The 12,077-nt window shown below is 32.4% G+C and overlaps 1 long non-coding RNA gene across 1 annotated transcript; it reads right to left on the bottom strand.

The window, feature by feature from the left end:
- Window positions 1–8,013: 8,013 nt before the first annotated feature.
- On the bottom strand, window positions 8,014–9,173 carry LOC128283795 (uncharacterized). Its single transcript, XR_008274205.1, has 2 exons — window positions 8,869–9,173; window positions 8,014–8,180 (listed from the first exon to the last, which is right to left on the bottom strand). It is a non-coding gene; the product is annotated as an uncharacterized LOC128283795 (long non-coding RNA).
- Between the last annotated feature and the right edge of the window lie 2,904 nt (window positions 9,174–12,077).

The following is a 12,077-nucleotide window of genomic DNA, read 5'->3' as shown; positions in this document are numbered from 1 at the left end:
TAGGACCTTATGTAAGAAAACTCTACTATAATATTATTTTCATGCTTTGTTAATAATAACAAACTTAAAAACATATTGAAATCTTGATGTACTTACTTTTCTTATTGACTTCAGTCTTTAACTTGATTTTTCTCTCTCCTCCAGCTTCTATTTCTTGAATCCAACTTGATATTCTTGCTCCCCATCATCTCCTTGCTATCTTTCTCTCTTGATGGCTATGAAAATTCTTTCAATTTTTAAGTGAAAATAATGAATTTTTGGAGGAAGGACTAAATTGTAAGAAAAGGAAAACTTTCTTTCTTCTTCTTCTTCTTCTCACGTTAGTTGTATGAGAATGGTGATCATCCTCCCCTTTCTTTCCTTACATATATATATATTAAATAAAATAATAATAAAATAATAAAATATCATTTAAAAATCAATTTAAAGTATTAATAAACTAATATTTATTTATTTAATTTATCTAAAATATCTCCAACATCATCATTGTCTCTAGATTTCTCTCTCTTCCAATTGACCATTTTGCCCTTTGTGATCTTTTAAAATTCCAATCTTGAGTCATCACTTAATTTAGTAAAATTGTAATTTAGTCCCTCATAATTCTTCACCTATTCAATTTGGTCCTAATTCATCAATTTTCCTTGGTTTCTAGATCATTCCACCCTTAAAATATTTGCACTATTAGTCCTTCAACTTTTCATATTTACACTTTAATCCTTCAAATTTTGAGTATTTACTTTTGGGCCACAAAACTTTTCTCACTTTTACAATTTAATCCTTTCTTGAATCAATATGTCATAATATATTCCCAATATTTACATAACTCAAAATTTCCCTTTTGTCACTTTATTTCCTTATTTTACTATATCACGGATAATATTTTACTATAAAAATTTTCGGGTATTACAATAATAGACAACATGAAAATAATAATATGAGAATAATGCTAACCATATATAAATAAAATATAATAATAATAATAGTAATTGATAGAAATAATTAATAAAACAACAGTAATAATAAATACAATAATGTAATAAACATCGTGCTAATAGTATTAATAATAATATTAAAAACATAATGATAATAACAAAAATATGTTGACGATAACATTAAATATGGGGAATAATAGTAAAAAAAGGAATATCAATGTTAAATTAGTAATAGTGAGAAATAGTAAATAATAATAATTTGATATAAAAATGGTAACCGATAATAAACAATGGTATAAAAAATATAATAAGTCTATGTATAATAAAATTTATATTTAAAATAATTAACTTCGCTTAAGAATATATATATATATATATATTTACATAATAAATATATAATAATAAACAAATAATATAATAATATGAAACATAACTCAAATTAATTAAACTAATAGAAAATAATAAAAATAAATATAAAAATAATGAGAATAAAGCTCAAATTAATTAATTTAACAAGTAAAATAACAAAAATAAAGAAAGGGTTAAATTGAATTAAAAATGAAAACTTTGGGGCCAAATCAGAAAGAAAATAAAATTAGAGGTAAACTCCTTCTCTTTTCCCTTCTTTCGTTTGTGTAAAGAAAAAATGTGAACGCCAAAGGAAACAAAATTGACTAATATAAAAAGTTACCTTAAAAATCTGATTTGTATTCTCTTTGATTTCGTATGTGTATTCTCTAAAAAAAAATTCCTCCCCTTTACAATAGTTTTTTCCATGGCTTTTATATCCAAATTTTACAACTTATAACAAGTAGGGTGATGGAGGTAGTGGAGGGTGTGGAGGTGATGGAGGTAGTGGATGGTTTAGTAGGGTGATGAAGTTAGTAGTCGGTTTAGTGTGGTGTTTAATTTGGGCTGGTTTGATTGAGCCCGGGCAGAAATTGGGCTTAACAACACCAATTATAATGTAGAATCTTTATTACAATTCAGGTTAAACAACAAAAGAAAATGTTTTCTATTAAATAATATACCTTAAAAAATCTGAATTAAAATCATGCAAAGTCAGGCGGCAAGAAAGAGTGGCTTAGGGAGGGCGACGAAGAAAGTCAGGCAAAGGGAAGATGATCCCTCGGATGTTGGGGACATGGCGGTGGATAGAGGAGAAGAGGCCCCGGTCACCTTTAAGGATAAGCTTATTGCCTGGGATAGAAATAACAAAGGCGAGGAAGATTATGAAGATGACGATTTTGATTTAAAACAGGGTGTTAATGATTACTGAGATGGTGGATGGCATCCCGAATATAAAGTTTTCTGGGAGAGTTCATACGTTGATTCAAAGAAGTATGTCTAAGTCCATTATCATGAAATTAATTGGTAGGAAGATTGGCTTCAGTGTGCTGACTAGTAAGATTATGGGTTATGGAAGCCAAGTGAAGCGTTTCAACTGATGGAGTTAGAAAATGACTATTATCTTGTTAAGTTTCAAGTAATGGAGGACTATACTAAGGCGTTTTCGGAGGATCCATGGGTAATTTACAGGCAATACTTAACGGTGCAACCATGGTCGACGTCTTTCTTGACGGCTCAAAGCCATCCTCATCAAGTGGTAGTATGGAAAGTCTTCCAGGGTTCTCCGGAGCTTTGTACAAGAAATGCTTATTGAAGGCAGTGGGTAGTACAATTGGACATGTGATCAAGATAAATGAGAACACTGACAACGGAGCTCCTGATCGATTTGCATGTATGACGGTCAATGTTGATCTCAGGCAACCATTACTGTCGAAAATAAGGACTGAAGGCAAAGTTCAAAGAACTGAGTATGAAGGGCTACCAAATGCGTGTTTGAATGCGGTATTTTTGGCTATGCGAAAGAGGTTTACCCAGAAGTTAGGAGAGAAAACCCAACGTCACATGATGATGAGGCCGATATAATTGTGCAGAATCTGGCACTGGAGGTCCTTGATCGAAGGGGGAAGGTAGAGTCGTATGGATCTTGGATGATCATTGCCCGGAAATCTAGGCATCCTTTGAGGAAAAATGATATCAGGGAGAATAATGTAATTGGGGAAAGTAATAAAAAGACAATTGTGCAGGGATCACATTTTAAATTTATTGCCGATTTAAAAGAGACTGAGATAGTGCACCAATCACAAATTTCACAGAAGTGAGTAAAAGTATAGGGACTGGGCAGTTGACTCGTTTTACTGTAGGGACAGGCCTAAGGCCCAAAACCAATGGAGTTAGCTGGGCAAGTTTCGTTAATGAAGCAGTGGAGAATGTGGGGGCGAAACAAAAGGAAAATGGAGCATTGAGGGTGTTTTTTAGGGTTAAGAAAGGTAACACGTCTTTGGACCCTCAAAGGCATTCAATTGTAGTGTTAGAGGAGAACACTAACGTGACTAAGATGGAAGACGAAAGATGAATGATGACCAGCGATTTTTAGAGGGAGGTCCCTTCGATTCCATCGGACTCTGACAAAGAGAATGGGGAATTGGGATGGAATGACTACCATTGGCAAGGTAAGGGAGCAGGGATGATGAAAGGAGATTCTATTTCGGCCCAAGAGATGGTCATGGCAATTTCAAATTCCTTAGATTTGATTGCGGTGGAAAACCGATATCTATTTGGAGAGTGTATGGAAGTTTTCGACGTGTCAGACGAGAATGATAATATGCAAGCTCAATGAGAATGTTTGGAACAAGGTTTAATTTTCTTATTTCTTTATTTATGGTTTTCATGTATCCGAATTTTTCGTTTGGAACTTCCAGGGATGTGGTAATCCCAGGTTCCATAGAATGTTGAAGGAATATATTCGCGACTTCGATGTTGATGTAGTGGATATTAAGATAGACTTTTCGGTTAATCACTGGCCTTGAAGAATAGTGGAACGTCGTTTATGGAAGTCCAAAATGGAGGAAACGTGAGGACTTTGTGGCATTGTTTGAATAACCTTATGGGCAGTGTCGATGGACCTTGTGTGCTTGTTGGAGATCGGAATGCCTTGGTGGATCAGGATGAGAATCAAGGACCAAATTGGAGGGTTAAAAAAAGGATGTAAGAGATTTTGTTCTTTTATTGGTTATAACAAATATGGGTTCTGTTGGACCCAAATTTGCGTGGAATAGGAGGTAACTTTCGAAAGGCTGGACCGAGGCAAATTACAGATTATGCATTTGCAATGCCTTAAATCTGATCACAGGTCACTTATTATTTATTTGGATGAGATAAAACCTTATAGAGGTGACCGAACTTTTAGATTCTTTGCTGGTTGGCTAATTCATCCCTCATTTACGAATTTGGTGAAATCGAATTGGAAGGAAATGGGCAATATTAGTGGGACTATGAATGGGTTTCTGGTGGCTGAAAAGATATGAAGAAGGAAATCTTTGGTAATTTAATTTTACGAAAGAAAGAAGTTATTGCTAGAATTAAAGGAGTTTAAAAGGGGATGGAGCGAAAAGCAACGTGGAGCTTGAGGAAGCTTGATTTTAAACTTCAAGCTGAGTTGGAGAAGATCTTGGACCTTGAGGAATTACTTTGGCAGTAGAAGTTGAGGTATGACTAGATTGTTGGTGGGTATAGGAATACTAAATATTTCTATAGGCGCACTATGAACCATAGGTGGTTTAATGGAATTGAATCCCTCAGGAAAAGTGATGGTAATTGATGCTATGATTCTAATGAATTGAAAGAGGAAACAATTGTGTTTTTCTCGAAGCTTTATTATGTAGATGAAGCAGCTTCGGGTTACTTGTTAGTTGGAGATAGATTCTCTCAAATTTCACTAGTTTATAGGAAAATGTTACGAGCGAAAGTGATAGATGTTGAAAGCACCAGGTATTTTTCGCAAAAGTGACATGCACAATTTTTTCAAAGTCAATAAGACACTGTTGGTGTTTCAATTTTTCAGATGGTGAAGGACACTTTTGATGGTAAGCCTATTGAACCCAGTATCTATAAGACTCTAATTGTTCTTTCTAAAAGTGGAAAGCCCGAAGTCTTTTTTATATTTTAGCCCAATTAGCCTTTATTTGGTCTTATATAAAATTCTTAGGAAAATTATAGTTCACAGGCTTAGAACAATTATGCCTAGGATTGTGGTGCCTAATCAAGTGAGTTTTGTTTGGGGGTGGTCAATCATCGATAACATAATCATAGCTCAAGAAGTTGCCATCCATACGATGTGAACGTCAAAAAGAAAGGAGGGTGGATGGCAATTAAAGTGGACCTAGAAAAAGCTTATGACCTAGAAAAGGCGTATGACCGTATCTGTTGGGAGTTTCTGGAGGAGACACTTTTGCTTATGGGTATGCCTACTAAGTTTTGTATAACTATTATAAATTGCATTACGTCCTTTGGAATGCAGATTCTTTGGAATAGAGAACTTATGTTGAAATTTAAGTCATCTTTAAGCCTCAGGCAAGGTGATCCACTTTCTCCTTATCTATTTGTGTTGTGTATGGAGAGATTGGATTGCTATATTTAAGAGAGAGTTGACATTGGGAGATGGGAGCCGCTTCGGGTTTCTAAAGAAGGTCTTCCTTTATCCCATTTATTTTTCGCGGATGATCTTGTTTTGTTCTGTATGGCCAATTTATCTCAAGCCGAAATTGTGCAAAAGGTTCTTTCCAGGTTTAACTATTTTTCGGGACATAGAGTTAATTACTAGAAGACTAAAATATTTTTCTCAAATAATGTTGATATGAGGTTAGCAAATGATATCAGCTGCCTTTTGGTGGTCAACAAAGTAGATGATCTTGGCAAGTATGTGATGCACCTTTATTCCATAATAGTGTCTGAAGGCACTTATGCTTCTTCTTTTTTCTTGAGAAAATCAAGAAGCGTCCTAATGGATAAGAAGGCAAACTATTATTGTTGTGACACCCCACACTCAACCCAATTTTCAGATATGAATGCGTAACATTATTACATTGCTAGAGCAACTCAATTTGACTTAATCACAAATGACAACAACATGATATTCAAATAAATAATTCCTCGTACATTCTCATTTTATACACACAAATCAATTCAATTCATGTACATAAATATCATGCTATATATTTAAAAGATGTACGGAGGTTATAATGTAGTTAGGATTCAAATCCAAACTCTTTTACTCAAATTTCAGTATTATGTCTCGAGACAGGAAATTTCATATCCCAAGACAAGCCTCTTTTTATTTAAATATATATTTGTTTTGATGTAGACCTATCTCGAGACCTTAAGATTCATGTCTCGAGACATAGTACCTCCAGTCTCGAGATTGATCTTGAGACAAACCTTCTCTATTTTCTTAATTTGGCTTCGATAAGAGGTTATTGTCTTGAGACCTGGAATAAGACAAAACTAGTTTAGCTTTGATGTGCCTTGTCTCGAGACATAGGTCACTCTATCTCGATATCTGTAAGAGATTGTCCTAAGAATTACTTGATAAGTCTCAAGACCTTAAGTTAGAAAGCACCAAATGGTAAACTTTATTCTAGTGGTCTCGAGACATGTTGTTATTGTTTTGAGACTCAATAATAAAATAACCTAAAACGCACATTTTGAAGCCTTCAAAATGTATTCAAACACCACTAAATCATAACATCTAATACATCAACACCTAACCACATAAATTGCATAACTAAACACATATGCATCATTATCTACTAGTCAGAAGCTAAATTTCAACTTTCAGAACATTATAAGTCAAGTTTCCAAAATGTACCAAATCATTAACTTAGACACCAAACAAAAACCAACCTAGGTACATGCCATTTAACCAAGTACAAACATACATACAAATAGGGTAGTTTGACTTTCGAATTAAGTTGTTGAGTTGGAGGCTTCAAAACATTTAATCTACTTTAATACTTGAATGAGACATGTGCACGAAAACAAATATAACCATACGCTAAGTAATGTATACTCAATGCTACTATCATAATTCGAATTCAATTAAAATATAGTAGCAATCCAATAAACTAGTCAAGTACATGAATATTCATAAGATTAAAATTAATTCCTTACCATTATCAATTTAGAATGTATGTTCAAATAAACCATTAAACCCTCTAATTATTCCATAATCATATATCACATAAACATACTCGAATCAGTATAATGCTTGCTTTTACATATCCAAATTATGATACACCCCAAGGTATTTGCATCTATTAATTCATACCAATACAATTTCCATATTATCATATTCATAATTCAATAATATTAATACTTAATATGTAATTTTACAATTTCATCACTAACTTTCACATAGCAACTTATTTCATATTTAATCCTTATTAATAGAATCAAACTCAAGGAAGGACACTCGGATCAATCCACCAACACACCAGTATACGCATCAAAGTGCTAATCGGGTATAAATGCACTGATCCCACCAACCACACCAAAATACGTTCATACCTTAGGGTATTTGTGTAACGCCCCCTTTACCCGAGACCGTCGCCAGAGTCGAGCACGAGGCATTACTAAACTTATTTGAGCACTTAAACAAATTCAAACAATTTATATCACACTTTCCAGACAAGCTGTCCAACTGTGTCATAGTTGCTAAATAATTCATATCTCGAGTTATAAAACTCGAAATCCAAATCCGTAAATTTTCTATGAATTTATACTCATATATCTACTTACCAATTTTTTCTAGAATTTTGGTCAAGCCAATTAGTACAGTTTATTATTTAAAATCTCCCTGTTTCAGGGTTTGACTACTCTGACCTTTGTGTATTACGAATCAGATATCTCTCTGTACAGAGCTTCAATGACTATGCCGTTTGTCTCTAATAAAACTAGACTCAATAAGGAATCTGTACATATAAAGTATGACTTCTAATTATCTTTGTAAAATTTATGGTGAATTTCCAAATTCAGAACAGGGGATCCAGAAATTGCTCTGGCCCTGTTTCACAAAAATTTAAACATCTCATAAAATATAGCTCATATACCTGTTTTGCTTCTTCCATATGAAAATAGACTCATCGAGATTCGATTCCATAATTTATTCATTATTTAATTCCATTTCTACTATTTTTAGTGATTTTCAAAGTCAAACTACTGCTACTTACGAAAACTATTTTAGTACAAATATTGTTAACTAGTTTATAACATCTTTACTTCAATTCATTCAAACTCTATACATGCCATATAAATCTTCAAACATAAAACAAAAGCTACCGGAATTGATCTGGATAGTGTGCTTTGTTGTGTTGATCCGATCTACCCACTTCACTTCAAGTCAATCTACATAAAAATATTAAACACACACAAGTAAGCTTATTGAAGCTTAGTAAGTTCATAGGTTAAAAGTAATGCTTACCAAGCATAATATTTCCAAACAATACCAAAACATTTACTAAAGTTTCCTGCGATTCACAACCATTGTTATAATAATTCACATAGTTGAGCTCAACAAGAATAACTACTCAATCTCTTTCATTTGGATCACTTCTCTTTTATTTCTTATAATCAAATTAGAAAACGGCTTTTAAATTGAGTATGTCGTTGCTCAATGCCACGATCCACAACTCAGTATGGTTTTCCTCATTGAAATACCATACCTACATTTTCAACTCGGTATGGGAAATGCCATACCTACATTTCTTAACTCAAGATGGATTTGATAATACCATACCTACATTTCACATGACTCAAGATGGATAATACCATACCTACATTTCACATTTCAAGATGGATAATACCATACCTACATTTCACACTTTGCCATGGAACAACCATGGTCTTATCCGTCAATTCATCACACGTCACGATACGAACGTACTCAATCCTGCGTTTTTCCTAATTTGCATTTCCACATTTATTCTTTCATTAACAAAATCTACACAATCCCACAACAAATTCAGATATAATAACACATTATAAACTTCAATCATTCACAAATAAACATCTAAATTCAACCATATGAACTTACCCGGCTAATTTGTAGAAGATATTGAAATTTTGGGACTATTCCGCAACTTTTTCTTTTCCTCGTTCTTCTTTGGATTCTTGATCTATAATATAAAATATTTCTACTCATTAGCATTTATTTGATTTCTATTTCACTTCACAATTTATGCTGTTCAAATTTCGAAATTGCACTTTTACCCCAAAATTTACAGTTTTCACAATTTAGTCCCTACTCAATTCACCCATCAATTGAACTAATTTTTCTCAATTAACACTTTATTTTATCATTATAAACTATTTCAAAACCTTTTATATTCTGAATTTCAACAGCAACCTTCAATTCACAACTTTTTCACAATTAGGTCCTAAATATCATTTCCTATCAAAATCACTTAATAAAACCACCTTAATATGAAATTAGAACTTAAATTTCATAATAATTCATCATAAAATTCCCTTATCCATCCAGGGTAACTTCCAATTTCACCCATAAAATCAAAAACTAATGAATTCTACAAGTGGACCTAATTGTAAAAGTCATAAAAACATAAAAATTATCAAGAAAAAGCAAGAATTAGACTCACATGATGTAAAAATATGAAAAACCAGCTTTCTCCAGACCTTCTATGGCGTTTTGGCTGAGAAATTATGAAGAAAATGTCTAGATTTTTCAATTACATCATTATTTAACTATTAACTTTTATCTATTTCCAATTTTGCCCCTTGTTCACATTGTTTTCTTGCTTATTTCATACCCAAAACGTCCAGCCATTAACCTTTGGGTCTAATTGCTCTTTAAATCCATCTTTTTAAATACTTAAGCTATTTACTCACAATGTAACAAATTTTATGCTATTTTCAATTTAATCCTTTTCAATTAATTAGCCATCCAAACGTTAAAATTTTCTAACGAAACTTTAATACTAACTCAATGACACTCCATAAATATTTATAAAAATATTTATAGCTCGATTTTCAACTTTGAGGTCTCGATACCTCATTTTTGACCCGTTTGACCTAATAAATTCTTTTAATTCACTAATTTCACCATTTCACAAATTCTTCTAAATCTTACTTGACTCATAAATATTAAATTACTATCTTGTTCAATCTTATTTGTCGAATTTAGTGATCTCAAATCACCATTTCCGACACCACTGAAAATTAGGCCGTTACAATTTGAGTTAGTGATAAGTTCTCAAACCCTAGGGTATTGCAAAACTATCATAATATATACACGCATAGTGTTAAATCTCCCACCTATCAAAACGGACCATATGGCATGCCAATTATACTCATAACTCTATCTGGCAATGTTAATAGGGTATTTTCCAATACTAATAACATCCTCACGGTACAGTAGCATGTTGGATCTAAAATACTGGAGAATTTTTAGAAATAAATTTAATAGGAATAATAAGGTAATGGTGTAGTATATAGTCAAAGCCTATAGAAGGACCAAAATGTAATTGATATAGGAAAAGTTAACTTGTAGTATTGATTAAATTGTTGGAAAATAGAAATTAGTGGGGCACAAGTGTGAAATTAAAAGTCTAAGTTAGTGACATGGAAATTGATGGAAAATGAGAGGGATTAGAGATGCAATTTTACCTAAATAAGTCATGAATCATGTAGGGAAATATAAGGAAAGTGCAAGGGCAAAATGGTAAATGAATGAATTAGATATTATGTAGATGTCATGATTATGGGTGGAATTGTGGCATTTGTTAATTGGAGGAATAATTAGCAAAATCAATTATTTCTAATATAAAATTAGAAGATATTTTAGATGTAAAGAAAGAAAAAATGAAAGGATTATCATCTCCCATTTTTGCTCATCACGTCACCCCGCAAAACCTCACTATCTAATCTTTTTCTTTTATTCCAAACAAGTCCCTTTTCACTATTTTTGAATCTTCCAAGCTCATTTCACCAAGTCTCTTTCATGTTTTACTACTCAAATCAATAAAAGAGTAAGGTAGTTACCAAGGGCGAAGCCAGGGGGGCTGGCATGGGCCCTGCCCCCCTAAAATGTAAAATTGCTATTTCCCTAAATTAGTAAAGGTAAAATTACACTTTGGCCCCCTAAAATTATAAAAATTCAATTTAATCATTTACAAATGATAAAGATATAAACTATAAAAAGTTAAAAATTTCATTCGCCCCCCTAAAAAATTACTCTGGCTTCGCCCCTGATAGTTATCTTAGTTCCATGAGAAGCGGGTTAATTGCCGCTTAAGAATAAAAAGAAAAGTTGGGTTTAGTGAGAACAACAAGAATTTAATGTAAAAAGATAAAGATCTTTCATAATATCCATGTTAGTTTCTTTAGTTGTGCTTAAATATGTTATGATGTTATGATATTAACAAGTAAATGTTTATGTGATTGTCATGGAAATGAAGAAAAAAAGAAGAAAGAAAATGATCAAATTGTAGATAAAGGAAAAAGTGTAGCCAATGAGTGAAGAAAGAAGGAAACTCTACAATCAAGCCTTGGTTGTAAGTACTAAAAGGGTTTAATCCTATCTTTAAAAAAATATTATTAGTAAAAAATGCCATTTAGATGATTAAATTTTAAAAATGTGTAGTTGTATTAAAGAGGACTAAATTGTAATGAAGGTAAAATATGCTATAAGAAAGTTAATGGCAATAATAAAATGATATAGTGAAGTATATGTAAAAGTGACTATATTAAGAATACTATAAGTAAAGTGAATTACAAGTTATATGTATAATTTATAACATATGCATGAAATTGAAATGAATGCAAAGATAATATATTTGATATTAAGCCCAAGTAGACAAAATTGGAACTATTAGGATAGTAGTGACATGCCATTAAGGAATATTTAGGGCGCACTTTGTTTATCCACTTCGGTGGTGTTCTATTACCCGCTTTGGCGATGTTCTATTATCCACTTTGGCAGTGTTCTGTTATTCGCTTCAGCGATGTTCTGTTATGTTCTGTATATCTTAACCATTTTATTAAGTCTACTTTGGGCCTTGTGAATGAAATACAAATCAATAAGTGTAATTTGAACAAGCTTGATTAATATTACAAGTATTTATATAATAAATTGACATTCGATATGTATATAATTTTTTGTTAATACCACGTTTCAAAATATACATTTAGGCTTCATGTTTCAAAATATACATTTAGGCTTACGGTTAAATTCTTACAATACTTACTATGCTATTTTAGCTTAACACGTAGGTTAAAGACGAGAGG

Source organism: Gossypium arboreum, chromosome 11, assembly GCF_025698485.1.
Source record: "Gossypium arboreum isolate Shixiya-1 chromosome 11, ASM2569848v2, whole genome shotgun sequence".
Lineage (NCBI taxonomy): Eukaryota > Viridiplantae > Streptophyta > Magnoliopsida > Malvales > Malvaceae > Gossypium > Gossypium arboreum.
This window is presented reverse-complemented; position numbering and strand designations above follow the sequence as displayed.